At 46.0% G+C, this 23,153-nt stretch overlaps 1 protein-coding gene across 2 annotated transcripts in view; it reads right to left on the bottom strand.

Annotated features, from left to right (window-relative positions):
* SLC39A14 (solute carrier family 39 member 14) overlaps nt 1-22,766 on the bottom strand; it is a 46,168-nt gene extending 23,402 nt beyond the window's left edge. For both annotated transcript variants that reach the window (XM_078445456.2, XM_078445457.2), the window contains exon 1: nt 22,586-22,766. The gene's annotated coding sequence lies outside the window, so the exon portion shown is untranslated. The remainder of the gene's footprint in view (nt 1-22,585) is intronic.
* Between the last annotated feature and the right edge of the window lie 387 nt (nt 22,767-23,153).

Below are 23,153 nucleotides of genomic sequence, written 5' to 3'. Positions count from 1 at the left end.
GCTTGCACTCTCTCTCAAAAGAAAAAAAGAAAAAAGAAAAAAGCAATGAGGAGCACCTGTCTGGCTCAGTTGGTAGAGCACATTGACTCTTGGTTTCAGGATGTGAGTTCAAGCCCCACAACTTAAAAATCTGACGCAGAATGCTAAACTTAAAAAAGACATTTTTGGGGAAGCTGGGTGGCTCGGTCCGTTAAGCATCTGACTCTTGGTTTTGGCTCAGCTCATGATTTCATGGTTTGTGAGTTTGAGTCCCACGTCAGGTTCTGCACTGACAGCATGGAGATCCTCCAAGCTCACATCTTTTGGGGATCCTCTCTCTCCCACTCTCTCTGCCCCTTCTGTGCACTCGTTCTCAAAATAAATAAATAAACTTAAAAAAAAAAAAAAAAAAGACATTTTCAGGCATCTCAAAGAAAAATTTCCCCCAAAATATTTTACTACAAAAATTGATACATATTAAAACTTCTCTTAAGTGGCAGAAAATTCAGACAGCCTTCATCTTCACCAGAGCAACCTTCAGTATCAGAAGAAAAGGCAACAATGTTTACATCATTGAGAGACACTGTGAAGGAGAAACCCACATACATTGTTCCCAACCAAGATGTCACACAAATCTATAAGGACAACAGGCAGAAATTTTCAAGCATGAAAGATGTCAGAGGCTATAGTCTCCTTCCCAGAGTGAAAAAACAGGAGAATGAAATTAGCTAATAAAAATAAAGGTCACAGGAATGCAGAAACCATGATAATGCACTGATGGTAAACATTAAAGCCCTTCAAAAAAGAAATGAAGATTTGAGTGTCTGACTCTTGACTTTGGCTCAGGTCATGATCTCACGGTTCATCATATCGGCCCCAAGTCGGGCTCTGTGCTGACGACTCAAAGCCTGCTTGGGATTCTCTCTCCCTCTCTCTCTGCCCCTCCCCTGCTCAAAATATTCTCCCCTAAAAACAAACACACACACACACACACACACACACACACACACGGGATTATGGCTACAGGACAGAATCTAAATGCTACAGAAATGGACAAATTCACTAATAACAATTAATACAATCAAAAGATGAGGGGCACCTGTGTGGCTCAGTCGGCTAAGCATCTGGCTCTTAGGCTCAGGTCATGATCTCACAGTTCGTGAGTTCAAGCCCTGCATAGGGCTCTCTGCTGTTAGAGTGGAGCCTACTCTGGATCCTCTGTCCCCACCCTGTCTCTGCCCCTCCCCCATTTGCACTCTGTCTCTCAAAAATAAATAAAACATTAAAAAAAAAAAAGATGAGAGGGGTACTGGGTGGCTCAGTTGGGTAAGCAACCAACTCTTTTTTTTTTTTTTTTAAAGTTTATTTATTTACTTTGGGAGAGAGTGAGACAGCGCAAGTAGAGGAGGGGCAGAGAGAGAGAATCCTGCTTGGGATTCTCTCTCTCTCCTTCTCTCTCTGTCCCTGCCCCACTCTTGTTCTCTCTCAAAATAAATAAACTTAAAAAAAAAAAGTGCAAATGCTAATGTCCTCATCTTTCATAGCAGAGTCAATAAATACTATCTAAAATGGGTAGTTAGAGGGGAGCTTGACTTTGGCTCGGGTCATGATCTCATGGTCTGTGAGTTCCAGCCCTGCTGTCACCACAGAGCCTGCTTTGGATCTTCTGTCTCCCTCTCTCTCTGCCCCTCCCCTGCTCATGCACTCTCAAAAATAAATAAAACATTAAAAAATATAAAAATAAAATGGGTAATTATAGATATGACTCACAAAGTTTTTTAAAACCTCTTTCATGAAATAATCTCTTGGCAAAAAACATTTCTTTAAAGCTTAATAATTCCTTTAATTTTGCTAGTTTCCTTTTCTTCTGTTATATTCAGGGAAACTTTAAATACTTTTTTACAGGATTATTTATTTCTATATGCATGTATCCATGAGTATGCCTGGAGGGTTATCCAGAATAGTATTCATTTAATAGTAGTGATGACTATTTGAATGGTGGGATTTGGAGTATTTGCCTTTTTTTTTTTTTTTTTTTTTTTTTTTTTTTTTTTACTTCAACTCATTGATGGGAGGTGGGGGTATGGCAATACAAGAAAACATGGGTGGTTATTTTTATAGTCATGGGGTTAGGGAGAACTTTGTAAGTATGGCACAAAACGTACAACTTGTAAAAGCAATGATCAATACATCAGACTACAAACACTGCCCAGTGTTCTATAAATAATGAGCATACTCCCAGTGTTCATGGTCAAACTAATAACGATACAGTGGTCTGTTTAAGTACCAATAGACCCACTTAGAAAACCAGTCGTCTCACAGAGTGGTCCTCAGGTAAATACCACCCTACTGGCTCTCTGGAGTTCAAAGAATTTTGAGAAAAACTACCCAGTCTGCGGCCCTCCCCACCCACCAGATGAACACCATCCAAGAAGCCACTCTCCTCCAGGGCAAGCTGAAGCCCCTTCCCAAGGACAGGGCAAACATTGTAGCCAGCAGGCGGCCTCACCCAAGAGGCCCAGGACTCAAAGGGCCCGTTCTTCTGCCCCCTCCGGCCTTCTGCTTTTTTAGCTCTCTTACAAACCCTAAAAGGACGTCTTCTCTTCTCTCAGCTCCCACTACCAGATCCTTAGCCTCAAGCTTTGGCTCAACCAAGGCCACCCAGCATGGGAGATTTCCAAAAACAATGCAGAAGGTCTGGGGGCAAGGAGCAGGGTGGTGTTACCAGGAGGCAGTGCCTTTTTACTTAACCCAAGAAACCCCATCACTGGGAGGGGCAGGATGAGAAAACACACACAAAAAAGTGGGGACACAGAAGCAGGGAACAAAATTAGAAGCAGCAGCTTGCTGCTCTCTGTCGGGTAATATTTACTGAGCCCCCACTGTGTGTGTCAGTGCCTGTGGGAGGGAGACTGGGAAGGGCAGAGCCTGGTGTCGGGCCCAGTACAGACAGCTGGAGGTGGGGGAAAGGGGTGGGGGTGGGGTGGCTGGCGGCTGATTTAGCCACCTGCTGAGCCCTGAGTGAAGGAAATGACTGCCAGGTCCAGACGGCTGGACTAGTAGGGGAGAGAGGGAGTGCATTTGCCAGGCTCCACCGTTCAGCAGAGAAGTCTTCCAAAACTAACTAACTGAGTCACACAGCCTGGGGAATAGTGGCCAGCTGGGGCTTCCCCACCAGAGGCCAGGGCAAGAGTCACCGCTGTTCTGATCATTCATCCATCACCACTTCCCAGACACTCAGTTGTAAAATTCTGACCTGTTGTCCCTTAAGTCCACTCCTGTTTGTCAGGCCATGTGGCTCAGGAAACATGGTGCTCACGTCCACCACTTACGTCACCTGCTTGAAGCAAAACTCTCTGACTTGTTATTTGAGGTCAAATAAATAAGAAAAATATATCATCTAGTGGCCAAATCATCAGACAACATGACAAGTTGGGCAGAACTGGGTTCAAATTTGGGGCCTGCCACAGGGACACTTACCGTGTGTCCCCAGCACAATTAAGCTATGAAATGTCCCACCTCGCAGGGCACTTTGGTAAATGAGAGAGCTTAAGGGTCACAGCTTTAGGTCTGTTCCTTCTGTTCCGTCCCCAGAGCTCTCAGGCCAATCCCTTCACCCAGAGCTGACTCCTGCCTATTCTCAGAAGGCAGCTCAATTATCTCTTCTTCCAGGAAGCCGTCTTGGACCAGACTTTGGGGACTCTTTTCCAACTACTCTGGACTCCCCATTATCTGGTCTCCCAGGGATCCTTCCCAACAGATTTTTGTTCCTTGAAGGCAAGGAGGGCCCTCCCTTTAGCCCTCCCCAGAACACAGTGCCTAGACCAGTGCTGGGCAAACAAGGAAGAAGCAGAGGATTTCTGCTAGAAGGCATGAAGTCATCACTCCTACACCCAGATAGGAACAGTGAACTCAGTGCTTCCTTCCAGAGACATCCTGTCGCCCCCACCTGGGGCCTACAGACACTATCTGAAGTCAGTGGCCAACACCACTCACTCTCTTCCAGACTAAACAATCCCCATTCCTTCAATTTCAGTTATATTCATTGAACTAAAAGCTACCTACACCCATCAGACTCAAAAACTGAGTGCCAGAGTTAACTTATTCAAGACATATTCATTGCATGCTGGCTTCATACGAGGAATAACGCTCAGTACTGGGGATGCCTAGTACCTGTCTTCACAGAGCAGGGAAAGCAAACAATTCAACTTGTAAGAACAATGATGAAAAGGTTTACCTGTTGTTCAGGGTTCAGTTAGGCTATTTAAGCAGAAAGGGATTTTGTGTACCATATTAAATGGCTTAGAGAATCACGGGAAGAGCTGGAGAAACACTGCCGATGGAGGAGCTCCTCCCCCAATCGCAGTACAGAGATGGCTGCTGCCATCGTGTAGTTAAGGCATCAAGAAGCTGCCTGCTCCAGAATTATGTCACCCCTGCCACCGTCTAACACCCACAAAATGGACATCCTGGGGTCCATCCTGAGGAAGAGGAAAGCCATACATGTAAGACTGGAGTGCAGCTAACCGGCAAGTCCAAGTCACAATGGCAATTTTAGTGCGAGGATGCCTGGCAAGTTTTTGATTCTCCACTTTCAGTGGGTTGGACCATAATTTATTATCCAAAGTAGTGGGCTTGATAGTGAAAGGAGGCGCCATTAATAAACACATGGGGAGAACAGAAATAAACCGCAGACCACGGATGTCTGGTGAAGAAGCCAGTGCACACTACTCATCATGGATCATGACAAGGAGGGGTACAGGAGGCTGTGGAGAACACAGCAGGACAGTCAAATCTAGTGTCAGAGATCGGAGGAAGCCTGCAAAGACATATTACTGTAGCAGAGACATGAAGGACATGTAAAAGCAGGTCAGGTAAAAGTAAAGGGAATGGGGGTGAGGTGGAATGTTCCAGAATGTAGCTGAGTTTGGAAAGACTCAGTTAACATAGTGCATGTAAGGACTTCAGAGTCCCGTGGGGCCAAGGCAGGGACAGGCCATAGGCCACGTTAAGGTGTCTGGACCTCATTTTCAGTAGAGACGTGATCAGATTTGTGGCTTTAGTTTATCAGCCTGGTTGCAGTGTGGAGAAGGGGCTTGAGGTGGTTAAGAACCGAAGTTGGGGGACCAGGAGGTTCTCTGGTGGCCAGCTGAGAGAACACAGCACTCAGTTTGGTCTAAAGAGCCAGGCTTCTTTCTCCCTGTTTCAACACAGCCTGGGTTGCTTCCTCTGCCACTGCAGCCACTGGCCTCAGTTTTCCATTAAAGAAGTGAATAGGCTCCTCTCTAGCCGCTACTAGGGGAGGAATAAGCCACAACATTGTCCTCATAACCAAAGTATCAGAGTGAGTTCGAGAAGACCAACCCACCTACCGCCATCATTTCCTAAATCACGCTGAGACAAGTCTGCTTAACTGTCCTGCTGTCATATGAGGGCCATTTGTAAATGCTAACTCCAAACTCCCTGGCAGCAATGCTGTGGGCAGAACTGGCCACCAACGGCTCTGACAAGAAGTCTCTTATGCTGTCTTCTTCCCGAAATGGGTTAGGAATTATCCTCTGAGCCTCAGGCTCCCTCTGGTAGGTGAGGTGGGCTCTTCTCAGACAGTGAGCCTTTATAAGACCCTGAGCTACAGCCAGCAGAGGCATGCTGGGTTTCCCTGGCGCAGTGAAGCTCTCTCTATAGAAGCCAGGCCCTGGGCAGCTCCACAGCTCGGTCTGCAGGAGCCTATCTTTGCCCTGAGGCCAGCTGCTCCACCCACCCCTCCCCTCCAATGTCCTGCTGCACCACTACTTCCCCCTTCACAACCCTTCCATCCTCAAGCCCGCTCAAGCCCCCCACTCCTCCTCAAAGACTCTGGACCTTGCCAATCTCTACAGCTCAGATGCTGAACTGTGTGTGATTTTTCCAGAAAAGTGGCTCTCAAAGTGTAGTCTCTGGACCAGCAGCATCACCATTAGCTGGGGAAATGTGTTGGAAATGTAAATTCTTAGCCTCACCCAAACTTGCTAAATCAGAAACTCTGGGGTGGGGCCCAGCAATCTAGTTTAAGAAACTCTTCAGGTGATCTCGATGCATCCTAACATCTGAGGACCACTGCTCTCAGAGCAAGATCTAGAGCTTTCGTTAGAGTTCCAGAGTTCTTCACCAAAGAGGGCAACCCCTTCCTGCCCAGCAACTGCTCCTGCACATGACCAGAGGCCACTATAGACAGGCATAGGCTCCATCTGGGGCCTTAGATTTCTCAGTGACCATCAAAGTAATTCGTTCTCAGCAGAGTAATAAATGAGCCTTATTCTCATGAGAAAGGGGATTATTGGGGAAAAGAAAGAAAAAGCCCATATTTCCAAATCGGGGAAAGTGGCAGGAAAGGGAAGGGCACTGAGTAATTACATTCCTGAATCGTAATTCCTCCATTTTCCCTCCCACTGTCCAAACTGACCACATGGCTCATCACTGGCCCAAGGTTACTGGCAGTCACCATCTGATTACTGAAGCAAAAGGCTTTACCACATCCTCTGCTTCCTCACTGTGGGCCTCGCCATGTGACCAGAATGTCCCTCTTTCTACCATTCCTGAAGAGAAACCAGTGCCACCCACAGCTTCATGCTATCTGCTTACACACTCCGTCCCTCCCCCCCCTCCCCTCCCCAGCCCCATGCCACCTTACCTGCTGCTATAATGCTAACTTTGGGCACTCTCCTCTACCCTACAGCAAACTCGGAGCTCAGTCCCTCCACCCGTAGTTAAGGCTCCGTGCAACTAGGCTCTATCTTTTCACCATAACCTGCCTCTACTCTCTGGCCTGGACCCTGGGTTCCACCCGGAATCCTGCCTCTGCCCCACTTTACCCCAGCACCTCCTGTCTCTACAACCCACAGGCTAGGAAGTCTGATTAACTTGTTAGAAATGCCTGTCAGAAAGTCTGCATGTGTTTCCAGCACTTTCTCCACAAGGTTATGAGGGCCTGGATGTGTTTTGTTTGTTTGTTTGTTTTTTTAAAAAAAGAAGGCTGACCTGCAGGCCAAAGCTCCTTCCCTGACCCCAAACCCTCCCCAGCACAGGCCCTACCACCCCAGTAAACACCCTTGCCTTCCTCTGGCTCCCAACAACCCCGTCTTGATGGTATCCTCTCCTAGAAGGCCAGGCTGGTTTTAATGTTTTAGGCTAACTTCCTAGGTCTTTCATAACAGTCCTGGGTTGCTAGGACCTAGAGAAGTACTTGCTGCATGAATATGTAAATATTCATTTGAACTTGCATATGGTATGCAGATATACCCCCACCTTTTCTAGAGATTACAGAATGGCTGGGATAGACTTCACTGCCCGCTTACAGCCAAGGAGTCAAGGGCAGGAGTAGACGACTATCTTCCCAAAGCCCCCTCTGTAAAGAAGCAAAGGAGAGCATGAGGATCTGACCCTTTTCCCTCCAGATGGTCCCTTCTTTGCCAGAGCTCTAGAGAGGCTGTCAAGAGCACAAACAGATGGATTCCAGAGCAAAGGCAACCAGGTTTCTGGCTCCTATCACACTCAGATACAGACCAGGGCCAACAAAAGACCCAAAGGGTACAGCTCCCCTTCCCCAGGTTAAAATATCCTCAAGGCTGTGGGTATGGCAGCAGTCTGGGCATTGTGGTACAGAAGTGACTTCCTATTTCCACTTGCCCTTCCACTCCCCTACCTCCTATAACTGCTTGCCTATTAAAAAGGGATCAACATTCTGACCAGACTTAAAGGCTTACTCCTCTCTCGCCAACCCCAACCCCAACCCCAATGCCAAGGGGCAATCAGACTGCCTCCTGGAAAGGGTTTCTGATTTTAGCTTGCAATTCAGACATGCTGTAGTTTGGGTAACTTTCCACCCCAAACAGAGAGAAAAAAGAGAGTAATTCTTAGGGCTGTATTGTTCACAATAACAAAAGCCTTGGAGGCAACCCCAAAAGCCCATCAGCAGGAGTGGATGAATAAACTAACCAATTCTCACAATGGAAGAATAGTAAACAAAAGTGAGTCAGCTACTGCTACATTAACACTGAGTGTACATTACAAGATGTTAATAACAACTGCCTTGTGAATACCACTCATTCTTCAAGATCTCTCCCCTCCAGGAAGATTTGGAAGGACTGTCTGAAACTGAAGACACTACACTGTAAACTCCCTGAGGACAAGAGCCCATTCCAGTTTTCCTTGTAAAGCCGATGGGGTACAGGGAATTTGAGTGGAGGAAATGTTGAAAGGCTGGTTGAAATGAAACCTCTTAGCCAGCCTTCCAGATTCCACTGAGCACCTACCCCCATGCTGTCAGTCCTTTCTTTTTTAAGTACACACATGTAAAGTGCCCAAATCTTAAGTGGATAGCTCAATGAAAGAAGTCATCCTTTTAAAGTAAAAATCTGATCACAGCACTTTCTTTGCTTTAAACCCTCTGATGGCTCTCCAGTACAAATGGAATAAAACCTAAACTGTCCTCTGGCCCTTGCCAACCCCACTGACATTTTTTTTTTTTTTTTTTTTTTTTTTTTTTTTTTTTCCCACTGACATTTTTGAGGCCTCTCATTCACTAGGATCCAGCCACCCCAGCCTTCTTTCTGTCCCTTTAACGTAGCATATGCATTCTGAGCTCAGGGTCTTTGCACTTGCTGTTTCCTCTGCTTAGAGTGCTTTCCCCCTAGATTTTCATAGGCCTCAGTTCAAATGTCACCTCTACAAAGTGGATGGCAAGGTGACTCAAAAGGAAAAAAAGTCCACTTTCAGTCATTCAGAATCCCAACACACATTTTCAGTTTCTTCCTAGCATATGTCACTATCTATAAAATAGTCTTCTTTCTCTGGTTTTGATTACATATTTATTTTCTGTCTCTTACTACTACAGTGTAAGCTCTACAGTGGTGCAGATTCCAGGTCTATGACCCTCCCAGAGGGTGGAGGAATGAGTGGCTGGCACTAAGTCAGCCCCCAAAAAATACCTGCTGAATGAAAGTGTTAATTTCCCAGCTGCCAACAGTTTAGAATCATATTTGGTCTCTATCCACAGTTGAACTATTAACAACCTTAGGGACTGGGCCCCTTCTCCTGTAGCTTAAGTAGAGATGAAGACCCCTAGAGAGCCAGAGAAGTTTGTCTGGAGCCGGAATAAAAAACATAAGGCAGAGAAACTGAAGAGAAACATCAACTGTAGTGGGGGACCCAAGAGGAAGGTGGTGGGGGAGAAACAGGCACAGGCAGGCAGTCACCCTTCCCTCCAACTCCGTAGACAAACGTGCGACGATGGGCAACCATCTGATAATCCTGCCGAAAATAACATGATAACTTTTCCCCCATGGCAGGGGAAGAAAAGGACCTAAGGAAACTCCACAAGTACAGGCTGTTTCTAGAATTTCTCAGCTGCTGATGGAAACTGTGAGTCTCAACCTAGTTGCACATAACCTCTAAATGTGCCAACTGCACACATCCTGAAATGCAGGGGGAGGGGCTCATGAGTGGCTGCCAAGAGGGAGTGGTGTGAGAATAGTCAAGGTCACAAGCATAATCTGGCTGGCAGGGCTGTGCACACACCACAGTTTGGCCGTGGTCAAGGCCTCAGCCATGGGAGGCATCCCCACAGTGTCTGCAAGATGTGGGGGTGGCTGAAGAGAGAGGTGCAGGGCCTGGGACACAATCTCTGTTCCTAGGGCTGGTCAGGTTACTCCAGAAGCCACTTTGGCTAGTGGCCCAAGTCTGGAGGAGTGGGTGACTTTGTACTTTTTGCACCTTTCTGGGAAAGGTGATGACAACAGTCGTGGCTTGCTGCCCCTGGAAACTAACCAGGGGCCTAGTATCCTGAGAACTTGCGTGGCCTCTCATATGGAACATCTCCAACATTGGAGAAAAATGGTCAGCACTGAAACATATACTTGCCAATCAATGTCACCTGGGCCTGGGATGGCAGAGCACAGACACATGCCATTGTGAGCAGGGGGAAAGAAAGAGGCAGCAAAGGATTTCAGGGCCTAACGCCTCTGGCTCATCCCCTGGAAGAAAAGCAGAGCCAGCTTCCCCAGGCCAACATGGTTCCACCTCGCCCCAGGCCTCACGTTCTCTGTGCTCTAAGAAAACTGGAGTCCACAGGGCTGGCTGGGAGCCGTCTAGTTTCCAGGAAAGGATGAGAGTGCCCTGCCCCCCATGATTTACAGGGCTTTCTTGACTAGCAGGACACAAACATACCCCACCCCCTTTCCTCACAAACCAACCTTTCAGGCTTCCGATAAAAAAGAGAAAAAAACAGCTGTTGGGTCTGTCTTCCCCTTCCTCCCTTTGGGAGGACAGCTCAGTAATCCTGGGGCAGGGGAGGTGGTGGTGGAGAAAGGCCTTCAGGTAAGCTGACTGCCTCCTCCCTCAACCTCCATCTGGCAGCAGGGCACACAGGAGAGGCCCTAAGGGGTAAAGGGGGTCTTCGCAGAAGGAAAGTAATCAGTGAGATCCAGGAGCAAGTTGTTCCCCAGAGTGGCAGTCAGCAAATATTTATTAAGAACTTACTACGTAACATGCTAAACCACCCTTCTGAAGGTTTAACTAATTTAATACTTCCAATATCTGTGTACAAGAATGCCTATTTCCTAAGATACTCACCAATATTGACTATTAAAATAGTATTCTAGGGGCACCTGGGTGGCTCAGTCGGCTAAGCGTCCGACTTAGGCTCAGGTCATGATCTCGTGGTTTGTGGGTTTGAGCCCCACATCGGGCTCTGTGCTGACAGCTTGGAGCCTGGGACCTGCTTCAGATTCTGTGTCTCCCTCTCTCTCTGCACCCCCCTGCTCATGCTCTGTCTCTCTCTCAAAAATAAATAAAACATTTTAAAAATTTTTAAAAAATAGAGTCAAAGTAAATATATCACACATATCCTTTAAGGTTTCTGCTTTAGGTAGTATGCTTGGAAAAATCCTTCCCCACTCTGAAATTATAGAAATATACACCTGTATTTTCCTGATTTATTATTATTATATTTTTTATGTTTATTTTTATTTTTGACAGAGTGCAAGCAGGGAAGAGGCAGACAGAGGGGGACAGAGGATCTGAAGCAGGCTCCGCCCTGACAGCAGTGCAGTAATGTGGGGCTCGAACTCAGGAACCACGAGATCATGACCTGAGGTGAAGCCAGACGCTCAACCAGGTACCCCATGTATTTTCTTGCAGTTAAAAAATTTCAATCTGTCCTCTAGAATTTGATTTGTCACAGTGTAAGAAAGAAAATTTAACTTAAAATACCCAATTATCCAATATAACAGTCTATTCTGTTTATAAACCTCAACCATAGAGTCTATAAAAGATAAAAGAACAGCGATAAAGTCAAATACAGGTGGCTGTTGTAGCTAATAAAACATGGGTGCCATCTCCTTCCCTTCCTCCTTCCTGCTCAAGGGGACAGGCTGGCAAGCGAAAACAAGAACAAAGTCCTACCTGCAAAAGGATGGCGAGCAGAAATATACACAGAGGAGAGCCTGGGACTCCCAGGCAGCACCAAGCAGGAACATGGACCTCCCACAGATAATTGCCAGATGCTTTATATGTTATCTGCTAAACCAGCATGGATTGGACTCTGTCATTTGCATCTAAACACCCCTGTAACTTACCCACAATCCTTTCTTCCTTAATTTTACAGTAAGAATTGCTAAGATTTATTGTTGTCTACTAGGCACCATGGCTAAGCAATTTGTTCTCATGCTCATTTAATCTTCTCAACAAACTTAGTTACGATAGAGCCTACAGGACTTCCCTAACTATAAAAGGACCAAGGGCAGCTTTTCAGAGTAGGAAAAGACACTGCATGAAACTCCCTATTTTGGAAACATAGAATATTTGCTCAAAATCAGACTGCAACTAGTAAGAAACAATGTCATTATTTGCTAAATTCCTACACGTATTGAGGTCTGGTTTTGGATGTTTCTATTTTGTTCCATTTACCTATCCTGTCCCAATGTCACCAAAAAAATTTTTTTTCTGGTAAAGCAAGTCTAACTCCACTACTTTCTTCATTTTTTATTTTTTAAAAGATTTTATTTTATTTTGAGAGGGGGTAGGGGAGAGGGAGAGAATAAGAGGGAGAAAGGGAGGGGTGCCTGGGTGGCTCACTCGGTTAAAGGTCCGACTTTGGCTCAGGTCACGATCTTGTGCTTTGTGAGTTCGAGCCCTGCGTTGGGCTCTGTGCTGACAGCTCAGAGCCTGGAGCCTGCTTCAGATTCTGTGTCTCCTCCTCTCTCTGCCTCTCACATGCTCATGCTCTGTTTCTCTCTGTTTCTCAATAATAAATGTTTTTTTAAAAAAAATTTTTTTTTTAAAAAAAAGAGGGAGAAAGTGAGAGGAGGAGGCTAGCATAGAGCTTTGATGCAGGGGTCCATCTCACTACTGTGAGATCATGACTTGAGCTGATATCAAGAGTTGGACACTCAACTGACTGAGCCACCCGGCGCCCCTAAAGATTTTATTTTTAAGTAATCTCTACACCCAATGTGGGCCTCGAACTTATAACCCCAAGATCAAGAGTTGCAGTCAGCCAGGTGCCCCACTATTTTCTTTCAATTGTTTTTGGCTATTCTCATACATTCATTCTTTCAGAAAAAAACTTTTAAGTCATCTTGTCTAGTCCCAATACTTCCCTTTGGGAATTCGTCCTATGGAAATCATTTTGAAAGCGGGTACTAGGCTTTAAGGACTGTCTACCTTTGGTTCAGGTCATGATCTCGTGGCTCGGCTTGTAAATTTGAGACCCGCATCAGCATCAGGCTGATGCTGACCCTGCAGAGCTCACTTCAGATCTTCTGTCCACCCCACCCCTTACCCCTCCACTGCTTGCGTTCTCTCTCTCTCTCAAAAATTACTTAATCATTTTTTTAAAATAAAATTAATAAGTACACAATAGAAGGGGACTACTAGAGTAAGGTACCGCAATCCATATAACAAAATGTTTATAGTTTGAGCACAGAGGTTAGGAGTTTCAGTTCTGGGTGAGACAGACTTCAGTGTCAATCTTGAATCTGCTTTTACTGGCTTCAGGGCTTGGGTCAAGTCAGAAATTCAAGACTTATTTTCCTTATACAGAAAAACAAAGCCTACTGACAGTCCCTCCTGAGAAGCAGGTAAGAGAAGTAAATGAGGGGCACCTGGGTGGCTCACTAGGCTAAGTGAGTCTTGATTTCAGCTCAGGTCGTGGTCTCATGGTTCTTGAGTTTGAGCCCTGCATCAGGTTCTGCCCTGACAGCGGAACCTGCTTGGGATTCTGATTCCCTCTCTCTCTGCCCCTCCCCACTCATGCTCTCTCTCAAAATAAACATTAAAAAAAGAAAGAAAGTAAATGAGACACTGAATATAAATACATTGCCCAATCCACAGTAACTGTTCGATAAATGCTAGCTATTTGGGGAAAGATTAACATGGAAAGATGTTCATGATATGTTAAGTGGAAAAAAATAAACAGAGCCTATAAAACTATAGGCACAGACATTCCTTAAAATGTATACATTCACAGAAAAAAACTAAAAATGCATAATTGTTATCTCTTGATGGTGGCTTTAATGGTAACTTCTGTTACCTTTTTATTCACCTGCATTTTCTACAGTGAACATGTATTACTTTAACAAGAAAGTTAACTTTAAGAGTCCAGTTAGGAAATGGGAAAGGCTTAATGATGACCAGGTGGGAAGGTTTTTCCCTCCCCTTTTTAAAGATCTTCACTTAAGAGTGTGGAGATAGATTGCAGTCCTCCTCTGCCCTGGGCTGGACTACATCTGTGCCTGGTTCCCTAACCTGGCAGCCCCAGTGAGCAGGGCTTCAACCTCAGTTCTCTGGGATCAGAACTTCTTGGGTGAGATCCAGGTACCTGTACATCTAGTTCTGAGAGATCATTTCAGGACTGCCGGACTAGACGCAGACTAGTTTTAACATTCTGTGATTTATCTAAACTCTTTGAAGTCAGACCCCCTCCTCTGCCAAATGGGTCCCACAATCTCTGCCCTGTCTATCCTACAGGGAAACTAGCACTCAGTGAGAGCTCCTTGCAAAGGCAAGTTGTTGGGATTGCAAAGTGTCTGGATTCCAAGCATGAAAAGCCTCTTAGGGCAGCTTTATAACTTATACTTGGTGGGGTGCCTGGGTGGCTCAGTTGGTTGAGTGTCTGACTTTGGCTCGGGTCATTATCTTGAGGTCCATGAGTTCATGCCCCGTGTGGGGTTCTGTGCTGACAGCTCAGAGCCTAGAACCTGCTTCAGATTCTGTGTCCCCCTCTCTGCCCCTCCCCTCCTCACACTCTGTCTCCCTCTCAAAAAAAAAAAGAAAAAAAATTTTTTTTGAAATTTATATAATTTACACTTGGTTTCCAGATCTGTGTCAATATGATGGGAGCAGGCAGGCTGAGGCCAGGCCCTTGCCTCAGTATCAAGGCCTGCTTTCTGTCTTGATTTTAAAAAGAAACCTTCCTTTTCTTTTGCAGCTCTGTGAATGACAGTCTACAAAGGACATTTCCCCCCATTGTGAGTGTAGTGGGTTGAATACTATCCCCCCAAATCCTTATCTACCCAAAACTTCAGAATGTGACTTTATTTGGAAATAGGGTCTTTGCAGATATAATTAGTTAAGGATCTTGAGATTAAATCATCCTGTATTTAGGGTGGGCTCTAAATCCAATGACTGGTATCTTTACAAGATAAAAGAGGGAGATTTGGACAGAGGGACACAGTGGAAGGAGATCTGAAGATGAAGGCAGAGACTGGAGTGAGCCAAGGAACAGCTGGAGCCAACAAAAGCTGGAAGAGGCGAGGAAAGATGGCCCCCCAAGCCTCTGGGGGGAGTGTGGTACTGCTGACACCTTAATTTCAAACTTCTGGCCTCCAGAACTGGGAGAGGGTACATTTCTGTTGTTTCAAGCCACCCGGCTTGTGATAATTTGCTAGAGCAGCCATTGGAGACTAATATTTTGGCGCTAGAATTAAGGCCTCATCACTTTTATCTGGGGTTCTCTTGGGCTGGCAGACAGAATTCTAAGATGACCCCCAGGAACCCTCACCCTTGGTGTGCGGGCACAACCTACAAACAGGAGATACCACTCCCGTTATTATGTTACATAATCTGGTGAAAGGGATTTTGCTGGTGTCAGCTAACCAAATTCATTGATCTGAAGACAGAGAAATTGTCGGGGCGCCTGCGTGGCTCAGTTGGTTAAGCATCCAATTTTGACTCCAGTCATGAGTTGCGATTCATGAGTTTGAGCCCCTCATAGGGCTCTCTCCTCTCAACACAGAACCCACTTTGGATCCTCTGTCTCCCTCTCTCTGCCCCTCCCCCACTCATGCTCAAAATAAAATAAAATAAACAAACATTAAGAGAAACTAAAGAAAAAAAAAACACAGAAATTACCTTATATGACCAGAACTAATTAGGTGAGCCCTTGAAGGAGATAGGCTCATCCTGGCAAAAGGGATTTGAGGCATAAGGAGTCACCTTGGGAGAAAGTAATCTTGCCAGTGCAGAAGTCTAGCAGACACCAGTTTCACCAAGTGATCCAGGAAAACATCACCAGTAATAAGACATACTGGCATCATGAATGCTTTGATAGGATGCTCTGAAAAGGATGCAACATCATTTTTGTGATGTTCTTGCCCCAAATGCACAACCCCATTCTAAGAAGAAAAGACACAGGAACTGTTACACACTAGAGGAGATTAAGGAGAAGTAACAACTAAATGCAACGTGGGATCCTGGAACAAAAAAAGGGCATTAGCGAAAATACTGGTAAAATTCAAATAAGGCCTGCAGGTTAGTTAATAAGATTTGCCAATGTTAAAAACCTTTTTTTTTTTTTTTTTTTTTTTTGCCAATGTTGATTTCCTGTTCTTGATAAAAGCACTATAGGATGAGGGATAGAAGGAACTGTTACATTTTTTGCTACTTTAAATCTAAAATTAATTCAAAATAAAAAGTTTAAGAGGAAATGGTCCCTAGGTTATTATAGAGCCATAATGCAGACCCAATGCTTAAGGAGAAATTTTGATGCTAAGGTTAGGATCCCTGCAATTGTATCATGAAAAAACAATTATAAGGAAATGTGCAATACGTTAACAGAGGTTGTCTCAGGGTGGCAGGATTACAATTCTTTTTCTCCAATACTTCTTTATACTAAGCATGCATTACTTTTTTTATTTTTTTAAATGTTTTATTTATTATAAGAGAGCACAAGCAGGGGAGGGGCGGGGGGGGGGGGGGGGGGACAGAGGATCCAAAGCAGGCTCTGCGTTGATAGCTGGGAGCCCAATGTGGGGCTTGAATTCACTAACTGTGGGATCCTGACCTGAGCCAAAGTTGGACACTCAACCGAATGAGCCACCCAGGTGCCCCAAGCATGCATTACTTTTGATAATCAGAAAAAAATAAAATTTTCTTTCTTTTTTTTTTAATGTTTGTTTTTGAGAGAGAGGGTGCCAGCAGGGGAGGGGCAGAGAGAGGGGCAGGGCAGAGGATACAAAGCAGGCACTGACAGCAGTGAGCCGAATGCGGAGCTCAAACTCAAACCAAGAACCGCAAGATCGTGACCTGAGTCGAAGTCAGACGCTCAACCCACTGGGCCACCCAGCCGCCCCCAAAATAAAATTTTAAAAAATACCAAACAGTTGCTTGGGGGTGCTGTGGTAGAGGCTTTTAAGGTAGAGAGGGCTGTGTTAAGATGGGATAAAAAGGTGTTCCCTGCCTCTGGAGGGCTAGAAGGAGGCAGGAGGTAGCAGAGGACTGGTGCAAAGGATATAGATTTGGGGCCACAGAGTTGTTCTAGGTAAGTGCAGTGTGAACCCCAAGAGAGAGGGCGGGCTGCTGAAACAGAGCAGTAAGTCTTTGACATGGTAACAGCTAAGTGTTCTGGGAGAGTATCAGTACCTTAGAGCCCAGAGCCCTCTAAAACCCCTGTATCCAACCTAAATTTCCAGCCATGCCTGTCACCTGCTCTTTCCTCTATCAGCCCCTGCCCTAAAATGATCACCCCCTGCCTCAGGATAATACATCTTTCTGCCATTATTCACACAGCCCTTCTCTCTAGGACTCCTCTTCCTGTTCTCCTTTCTCCATAACTTTCAAAACGTGGCTTAATTCCACCTCCAGGAAGCCTTCCCAGACCACTCCTGCCCTAATCACTTCACCTTCTCCCAGCCTGCTTAAGTAGCTCACCTGTTCCACTCAAGGTCGCTTAACAAACCCACAAGATATCACATAAACTTCCACATGTTCTTGGAGCATCTCCACATGGGTTTACAAGCATCTTCAGAACAGAGACAGTGTTTTGCCTGTCTTCCCCGAGTGGAAGCTCTCGGCTGAGCTCCACTGGCTTGTCCCCCTCCCCCACCCATCCTTCAGCTAACTGCCCCTCTGCTGCCACCAGTCACAGTCACATTTACCAAGTCAGCTGTGCCTATGCCCAAGCCTCTTCATGCTGGTTCCATTTGTTTTTGTGGTTATAACTGAACTGAACAGCAACTGAAATGTAAGTGCAGAAAGGAAAAGGTTTGATTTCTATGAAAATTAAGTGATCTAGAACAGCAATTCTGAAATTCTGGTCTTTGAGGACAACCTGGGGTCCCTGAGACCGTTTCAGGAGGGCTGTCAGGTAAAAACTATTTTTATTATAATAATATTAAAATGTTGAAAGCCTTTTCATGCTCATGTTTCAGAGGCTAAATGAAGTGTGGTGAATATAGTGGTCTTGAGTTTTGTAGAGATTTCCAAGGTAAAAGTTTAGGGTATAAACATGTGTGTTTTCAGAGATTAACTCAGTTTGTTCTCAGGACTTCAACTGAATATTTACCAGCAAACTTACATTAGACTTATTATAATCTATCTCATCATGTAATAAATCACTATTTTGAAATCCTGCAGATCAGCAAAAAATGTAAAAGCAATGCCATTCTGTTCTCTCCTTTTTTAATGTTGGAGAACATTTTCATTAAAATATGCTTTTAATGTTAACATGTAATGACCTTATATTATTTTAAATGAAAACTTTTTTATTTTTATTTTTTTTAAATTAAAACTTTTTTAATTTGCTTTAATTTTTAAAACAGTAAATATCAATAGATTTGGCACATACACAAAAGACAATAATATTAAAGAATCCTAGATCAAAAAGTCTGAGAACTGCTCATCTAGAAAGACAGGTTACAAATGAGGGGAAAAAAGACTAAGTTAGGTGAGTGTATTCAAAAAGTAGATTTCTGCATGTGGAGTGATATGTAACGTCTTTTCACTTCTTTAAGAAAAACTAATAAACGGATATATATATATTTTTACCCAGCAACCTCGCTTCTGAGAATTTCTTCTAGTCATAATTACACTTGTAGGAAATGCCATTTGAACAAAGTTAGTCACTGCAGCATCGGACATAACAGCAAAATAGACAAAATAATGGAAACAACCCAACCCAAGTTCTGGGCTGGGGAGAGAGAGAGGTGACCCACGTATCTTGGTTAAAAAATTATCTCACTTCCATATCCTGAATATTGTGCAGGTGTAATAAAAGAATGACCCAAGGGTTCTATGTGCCCATATGGAAAGATCCTATACAGTTGCTAGGTGAAACAAGCAAGGTGCTAAACAACATGTCTAAAGTTCTAACTTGAACCAACTGTAAGAAAAAGGGGGCTGGGTACAATGTTTCACTGCCTGCCCGGTATGTTGTGTGTACATGTATTGTTGGTTTTTTAACCTTTTGATTTTTGAACTATGTGAACATATAGACTAGTGAAAAAAATTTAATAAAAGGAAACGTGAAACTGCAGGTGATATGTGTAGGTGTGATTTTTATATACAAGTTGCAAGTTTAATTAGAGTACCTAGAAACCCAAAGAAAAGGCCTCTCAGCCCTAAATCAGTTTTGGCGAATAAAGAAAAATAGATGCATATGTTTTTAAAGTAAAATGAATTGTTTAAAACATGGATTGTTTTGGGGCGCCTGGGTGGCTTGGTTGGTTAAGCGTCCGACTTCGGCTCAGGTCATGATCTCACGGTCCATGAGTTCGAGCCCCGCATCGGGCTCTGTGCTGACAGCTCAGAGCCTGGAGCCTGTTTCAGATTCTGTGTCTCGCTCTCTCTCTGCCCCTCCCCTGTGCATGCTCTGTCTCTCTCTGTCTCAAAAATAAATAAACGTTAAAAAAAAAAATTAATAAATAAATAAAACATGGATTGTTTTAAAACTCCCTACTTTAAGCTGACTTTTTAAAACTACTGAGTGCCTTGACTAAGAGCCCCTAGGGACCCAATGGTAACAAATTCAAGACTGTCACCTTGTTCCATCAAACCCCAGCACTCTCCTGGAGGAAGGTAGTTAGGAGGCCTGAGAACACAGTCAGATCTGGACTTTCCAAGGCAGGGAATGTGGTTTCCCACAGCTGGGCATGTCAAGCTCTCTCCAGGCTGATTCTGTGGCCACTCTCCCTCCTACCCTTGCGGGGGTCCCAGAGAACCCACAGGGAGTTCTGTCTCTGGATGTCAGCTGGGCCCAGTAAGGGGATGTCTCTGGGAGCCTTGGTGACCACAGTAAGGGTAGGTGTCAGAGACCCTGCGGTGAGGCTGCCCTGCTGGCTCCCCTGGAGTGCACAAGGCCCCTGGCTGGCAGCAGACTCTGGACTCCTTATCTGCTGGCGTGCCGCCAATCTGCCAGCCTCGAGGTCAGAAAAGTCCCACTGTAGACATCTAGTGAGTCCTGGCTGGGGCCACAGTGGCATGACCCTTCCACACCCCATCCTCGCATGTCTCAAGGCATTCTGGAAAGAGAAACAGGACTCCTCCAGAAGAAGATGACTGTGCTGTGATTTCTATCTACAAAAGCAAAGGACCTTCCTTCCCCCTAAATAAGCACCAGAGATAACTGGCTCCTTTCCTCTTCATGTTTTTAAGGAAAAGACTAGAATCATCAGCAATTTCATCATTACACTTAGGAATAAAAACAGAACCTGTCTTTGGTCTTCTCCATCAAGCTTCTTGGTCACTAGCAAGCAATGTGACTTGGGAATACCAATTAACCTCTCTAGACCTAGTTTCTTTAGTTGTAAAACAAAGAGACTAGACTGGAAGATTCCCAAAGTCCCTGCAGTTCAACATCCTATTGTCTGTAGTTCTGCAAAATGCCTAAGCATTACTTTCTTCAGGCATCCACTGCAAATAGTTTGAATTATTTTAGCACAGTAGGGAGAAGGAAGTCCCAATTCCCAGACATATACAATCTATTCACAGCACTACCATTTAGATCCCAAGATCCTGTGAATATTGTACACGGATTCAGGTTCCTCTGGAATAAAGTGGGTTTGAGCAGGTAGGGAAAAAGGAAGACTGAGCAGGGTTTGAAAAGAGAACGAGCCCAGTGACTGATATATACCCAGTGCCCAGACCCCCAACTCAATGTTAGTCCTTCCAGCCTATTATCAGCGCAGAAAAGGAATACTTCTATTACCTGAAGAAATCAGAGTAGCTCCCAAAACTAAAGGTGGAAGAAAAAAAATCTCTTTTCCTTTTGCCCAGTGATTCTGTGGGACAATCTCCGGCAGGGCACAGAAAAGTGGCCTACTCAGAAAGGCAGGGAAATTGCATCCATGTTCCTAAGGAGGAGATGAATCAACACTAAGTCTGAGCTCATACCACTCCTACAACCCAACCTACCTAAAAGCTTCTGGGACCCCTAAATAATCCACCCCATCCCACACAGATGATGATAATGATGACTGTGATGATGACAAACCTCTACCATGTCCCAGGCACAATCACAACATGCTTCACGGCAGGGAGAACAGGCTCACAGAGGTTAGGAAACCTGCTGGAGAGTGACGGAGCCAGGATTTGAACAGATTCATCTAGCTCAAAAGTCCAGAATTTTCCTACCACCTCATACCATCTTTAGCAGAGTGCTGTCTTCTCTGAACTTAATGGGAACACAACAGCGTGGCCTCTCTTGTGTTGCTACCTTATTCTTCGTGTCTGGATGTTCTCTCTCCCCATCAAGAGTCTACAGGAGCCAGGCCTCATCCCCTCTTTGCACTTGGCAGTGGCTACTCCAAGGGCTGAGCACAGACCAGGCCCTGTGTACTGGCTAACCAGAGAGGTGAGGATGCATCTGAGAGTCATAGAACCTGCAGTTCTTATTCTTCTTGCCTAAATGACAAAGCCAATAATTCTGGTTGGTGCCCTTTAGTCATACTTAGGGACCAGTGGAAGAAGGAGTACCACTAGTCTATCTCCTAGCTATCACATGATATATGGAAATTCACCTCTGAGCCTCCAACAAGAAATGGAATATTAGTTTTTAATTCCACCCTATAAAAGTCACAATTCTGGACATTCTGTCTCTTGCTTCATCATCAAGATCCTCTCAGTTTCTCTGGCTCTTGTTTAAGACTTAAGGATTAATCACAGATGTTTTGGATAAAAGATCTATTCTGACCTTAGCACTTACCCCTTCCCAAGGTCATAGGGCAAGTTAGAGGCAGAGCTAGGACAGAGACCAGGGTAGCCAGGCCAGTCTCCAGTACGTACCACCACCACCACTTCCCAGCAGCCTACCCACGTGGCCTGGGGTTTCCAGGGAAAAATGACTCTAAAGACAAATCCAAACCCAGGGTAAGTCCAGGAAGAAAAGTCGGGTGCAAAGTTGCTCCTGCCCCTATGTTCCTTATGCCCCAGGTGAGCACTCTGCCCTCATCAAAGCATGCGTCCTATTGGACACCCAGGCCCTGGCAGACACTAGAGCCTCAAAACCGAAGCCACAGCCCCGAGCTGGGAAATTTTTCTTTTACTTTAACTGAACTTCAGAATCATATCCTGAAACTGCTTGGATGGCTATTTTGTCCCATTGCCCTAACCCACCAAGAGAGGGCAGCCTGAGCCATAGCTCCCAACTTGGTCGGTAGGACCAAAAATAGATTTAAAAAAAAAAAAAAAAAAAAAAAAAAAAAAAACCGTGCCCATGGCTAAAGCCAGCTCAGGGTTTATCAGAGTGGCTCCAGTGCCATTCTCCAGCTCCTGCTACTAGTCGGCCGGAAAATCCGCGGCATTTTTTTTTTCTCCAGCTGGTAGGTGATCTGGCCAGGGTAGGAACACAGTTCCCAGAAAGCAAAGTCCGGAGGCCAGTGTCCCATCGGAGCTGCCCCAAGAACTGCCCACCAGATTTGCCCATCTACTCCCTCTGCTTTTTCTGTCCTCCTATCTGCGGGTTTCAGGAAGCCTCTCGGCTTTTTAGTGCGGCTGTCTACGTGCCGAACACCGTTCTCGATCTAGCTCCCACATCCCGCGATCTCCAGTCGAAAGGAGTGCAGCTGCGAACCCCCTCCCCTCACCACAAAGTATCCCCCATCGGGGCACCCCAGCCAGGTGTCGCCTCCATCCTGCGTCCGGGCCCATGTGCTGATCCTCCCGGGCGCCTCCCTGCTCTAACCCGAGGCTTCGGAATCCGGAGACGGGCTCTCGGTCCTCGGCGCCGCCAGGCCCCCACTCCCACCCCCACCCCCACCCGGTGACCCCAAGCGCTGGAGGCGCGCCGCTTGTCGGCGCGATGCCGCACTGTTGGGCACTGCGCGGTCCCGCCGGTACGCACGCTCTCCGCCCTCACCTGAAGCTCAGGCTGACGCCACCGGGGCCCCGCGCAACCTCACAAGCCTGGCCCTCCGGCGGCCCGCAGCGGCAACGGCAGCGGCAGCGGCAGCGGCAGCGGCAGCTCGGTCGGTGCGTCCGCGCGGGTAGCCCGCGTGCCCTCGCCCCCCTGCCTGCGTCCGTCCCCGCCACGACGCGCATGCCCCGCTATATAGCCTGCGCGTCAGCGACAGGGCCCACCCCCGTCCCTGGGCCCCGCCCCACCCTCGCCCCACCCTGCTCTCCCCAGGGCCTGCCACGTGGGGCCCCGGCCCACGATAGGGCGACGTGCGCGAGCTGTCAGCCCGCCGCCCGCTCCACTCGGCCCAGCGCCGGCACCTCGCCGGCCCAGGCGGAGACCTAGCTCTCCGGGATCCTAGCCGGACCAGCTTCATCTTGTAACGGTTCTGCGAATTCCATTCTTCATTCACTTAAGCCCACAGACTGACTCCTCCTTCCTCTGGAAACTCCCATTTAGACCTTTCCCTCTCCACGTGGGAACCTCTTACAACCTGGCCTCCATCCCTTAGCAGTAAGACTGCTACTCA

This window comes from Panthera onca, chromosome B1 (genome assembly GCF_046562875.1).
Source record: "Panthera onca isolate mPanOnc1 chromosome B1, mPanOnc1 haplotype 2, whole genome shotgun sequence".
NCBI classification, from domain to species: Eukaryota; Metazoa; Chordata; class Mammalia; order Carnivora; family Felidae; genus Panthera; species Panthera onca.
This window is presented reverse-complemented; position numbering and strand designations above follow the sequence as displayed.